At 40.7% G+C, this 4,015-nt stretch overlaps 1 non-coding gene across 1 annotated transcript; it reads left to right on the top strand.

Moving 5' to 3' along the window:
- Nucleotides 1–3,748: 3,748 nt before the first annotated feature.
- Nucleotides 3,749–3,811, top strand: LOC122150209. Its single transcript, XR_006163541.1, has one exon. It is a non-coding gene; the product is annotated as a small nucleolar RNA Z39 (small nucleolar RNA).
- The last annotated feature ends 204 nt before the right edge of the window (nucleotides 3,812–4,015 follow it).

The following is a 4,015-nucleotide window of genomic DNA, read 5'->3' as shown; positions in this document are numbered from 1 at the left end:
GTTTATGTTCAAAGAACAAAAAGACCACAAACATAAAGAGAACACAAAGACCTGGCTATGCTAACTCCAGATGTCAAGGGCTGCTTTCTCTTTCACACAATGGATCTTGCAGTTTTGCCTTCCCTCTGGCCCTCTTTCTGTTGGACTGTTTCCTAAACCTTTATAGATTCTCCCACTAGTCTTAAACTCAGTTTTCTTTCTAATATCCTTTGTGCTGCATGGTGTTTGGTTATGTGTATTTATGCTTTGTCTTCTCAGATTAAACCAAAAAAACAAACTCACTGCTCTGGTGTCGGATCTGACTCACAACGACCCCTTATTGGGTTTCAGAGGCTATATCACTAGGGAAGTAGGTTGCCCATTCTTCCTTCCAAGGAGTGGCTAGAGCAGATTATACAACTCTCAGTGCTTAGTGAAGCACAGGCATACCTTGTTGATATTGTGGGTTCAGTTCCTGACCACTGTTATAAAGTGAGTATCACAATAAAATGAATTGCACAATATTTTTTTGTTTCCCCTTGAATGTAAAAGTTATGTTTACACTATACTGTAGTCTATGAATAGCATTATGAAAAAGTTTAAAATATTGTGAGAATTACCAAAGTGCGAGGGAGACACGAAATGAACACAAGCTGTTGGGGAAATGGCGCCGATAAACTTGCTCACGCCAGAGTTGCTACAAACCTTTAATTTTTAATAAATGAGGTATCTGTTAAATGCAATAAAACGAAGTGCAATAAAACTAGTTGTATCTGTATTGCAAATCATACTCACCTCGTAAATATTCACTGATAAATGAAATGTTGTTGTTATGTGCCCTCAAGTCAGACCTGACTCATAGCGACCCCTCCTTGGGTTTCCGAGGCAGAATCACTAAGGAAGTAGATTGGCCAACCTTCCTTCCCAGGAGTGGCTGGTGGGTTTGAACCAGCAGCCTTCTGATTAGCAGTCAAGTGCCTTAGGCACTGTGCTACCAGAGCTCCTGATAAATAGAGAAACTTTAATTTCCTGTTCAATAAACTAGAACACCAGGGTGAAATTGCTTCCCTAGATTCAGTAAAATCAATTCTGGAAACACGTCGAAGAATCCTACACCTGAACTCAAGAAAACAACTCCGGTCTGAAGCAGTCAGTTAGTCAGTCACTATTGGTTAAGAAACGACACTGACTTTCGTCAGCCCAATACCTGGAGAAGGACTACATTTCCTACAATCCTTTAAGACTAGAAGGGAGCCACGATGTTCTGAACTACATTTCCCACAATCCTCGGATCCCGCCACTTTGTCGCGTTTCCCCGAAGCCGCTGCCCCGTTTCCCATCTTCCCTTTCGAACATTGAACATAGGGCAACAAGGTCGTGAAGGCAGGATTTGTTCCGCCATTTCTTCCGTCCTTGGTCTCTGAGCCGTTCGCAGGGACTCCAACAGCGCTATGTTGGGGCAGAGCATCCGAAGGTTTACCACGTCTGTGGTCCGAAGGAGCCACTATGAAGAGGGCCCAGGGAAGGTTAGTATGTTAGGATCACGGCTTGGTTGAGGGAAGGGACATTTGCACTCGCTGAATCCCAGTGCCACCCACAGGCTCAAGAAATGGAAATGTCAGGCAGGAACCTTGGCTGACATGCAGACTACTATTCTGCTTCCTCAAAGGGAAGGGAGAAAGCTGAGGACCTCCGCGGCCCATCGTAGCCGCCCAAAGGAATGAACAGGTGAAGCCTTACCTTCACTACATACACCCCCAATCCCACAGAAGAAACACTTGAGGACCCAGGACACCCTGGTTTTAGGTGTTGCGGTCTAATGTCGAGGTGGAAGTCATCGTAGTGGGAGTGAAGGTCATTGAGAACTGATGAGAAAATGAGGGCCTGTGGTTGTAGTTCAGGCATTTTCCATTTGGATGTTTAGATATAGCCTGTCGTATAGATAAATTGTGTGGTTAGCAGTAACTACCTTCGAAAGGTATGCGAGGCCTGTTAGTAAAGGGCGGAAAGGGTGTTAAAAATAGGACAGTTTGATTATGAAAAAGTAAAACTTTGCTTGGCAGTGCAGTTGTCACTATTGTGTCTTTACTAGGCGGCAAGTTTCTAATAATAGTAAAATAAAACAGTGCATTACGTTTTAAAAATGACTACTTTGAATAATTTATTTTTCTTTTCGATTTTCTAAAATAGAAAACTATTTCCCACAGTATTACACCGTAGCCCTAGAGATTGACGTTATATTTAAGTGAGATATTTTTTACCTTCTGAAAACGAATTCTGGTGGTGTAGTGGTTAAGGTATTTGGCTGCTAATTGGAAGGTCGGTGGTTCAAATCCATTGCCCACTCTGAGAAAGAAAGATGAGCCAGTCTGCTTCCGTAAAGATTTACAGCCTAGGAAACCCAGTGGGGGCCTCTATGAGTAAGAATTGACTCCATGGTTGTGAGCACTGTGTGTGATGAAGTCATAGGATTTGAAAGACAATATTTTCAAAGGCCTCTGATAGATCGAATATATAACTGTATTCTACAATAAAACATCTTACATTCACTGTCTGCTTATTTTTTGATACATAAAATAATAAGATGACTTGAATTTCGTATTTTGTTGCTTTTTGTTTTTCCAACAGAATTTGCCATTTTCAGTGGAAAACAAGTGGCGACTGTTAATTATGATGACTCTATACTTAGGGTCTGGATTTGCTGCACCTTTCTTTATAGTAAGACACCAACTACTTAAGAAATAAGGATGTTTAAGTTTCATCCATGAACAGGTAATGAATGGATGTTTAATCTTCCTGAAACAAAGTTTTTCCCTTAATTTCTTTTCAGAAGAATAACCCCATAAATACTTTGTTGAATGGAGAAGAGTCCTGAAATTAAGTTTAAGTGTGTCATTGATGGAGACAGGTTGTTCAGCCTGTCAACAACTATTTCTTGGCCTGCCCCAGGATAGCCAGGGTTTATTGAATTCAGAAGAGGGTTACTCTTCTGAAATAAGTTCTTGAAGATCCCATAATTAATGATTGGTGGACCAGGATTCTTACACCGGCAGTCTGGTTGAGGAGCTTACACTTTTAACCATGCAAGTACTAGTAAGCTGATTTATATTAGTCTTAAACAATCAATTCCTTTTGTAAAGTGTTCATTATGCTTCCATTTTTTAAAACCCAGGATTACAATACAGAATGATCTTGTGAAAAGCTCCAAGAGATAAATATCCATGGTCCTCTTGAATTCCTATCAGTCCTGGAGGCTGACGCAAATGTAAATCTATGCCTGACAACTTGACCATCTAGGGAAAAATTGAATTTCTAAACATACCTTTTGCATTAAGGAAAAAATTATTAAATGAGAGTGATTTTGAACCCCAGGGGACATTTGGCAATGCCACCAGCCACTCCTCAGAAGGAAGGTTGGGCAATCTACTTCTGTAGTGATACTGCCTCAGCAACCCAAGGAGGGGTTGCTATGAGTCGGGGCCGACTCGACAGCACATAACAACAACAACAAGGCATTTGACTACTAACCAGAAGGCTGGTTCAAACCCACCAACCACTCCTCATAAGGAAGGTTGGGCAATCCTATTTCCCTAGTGATAACTGCCTCGGAAACCCAAGGAGGGGTCGCTAGGAGTTGGGGCCGACTCGATGGCAAATAACAACATAGGATGATTGGAATAAATTCTAAAATATACATTGGAAAATAAAAGGCTATTTATTGCAGCATAGAAGAATGATTTATCTAAGGCATAAATATGAAGAGATTTTGGTGCATATGATGAAGCAAATCAGTATGAATAAACTCATGATACTGTAAACGCTTTCTGATGTACCGTATAAACTAATGGCCAGACTTAATCAAACACCCTTCTGTGAAATAAGTGGGATTTTTTTCAAATTTCATTAAGGAGAGTTGTTTCTCTTTTTTCCCCTCAGGTAAAAGGAAGGGTGTCTTAAGAAGTCCAGCCTCTGAAAAACGGATCAAACTGTTGAAGTCATAGCCTACTTGTTATGTTTGTAAATAAACTTACTACAT

The sequence above is a fragment of the Orycteropus afer genome, unplaced genomic scaffold (genome assembly GCF_000298275.1).
Source record: "Orycteropus afer afer isolate SDZICR_OR568_19922 unplaced genomic scaffold, OryAfe1.0 scaffold00105, whole genome shotgun sequence".
NCBI classification, from domain to species: domain Eukaryota; kingdom Metazoa; phylum Chordata; class Mammalia; order Tubulidentata; family Orycteropodidae; genus Orycteropus; species Orycteropus afer.
This window is presented reverse-complemented; position numbering and strand designations above follow the sequence as displayed.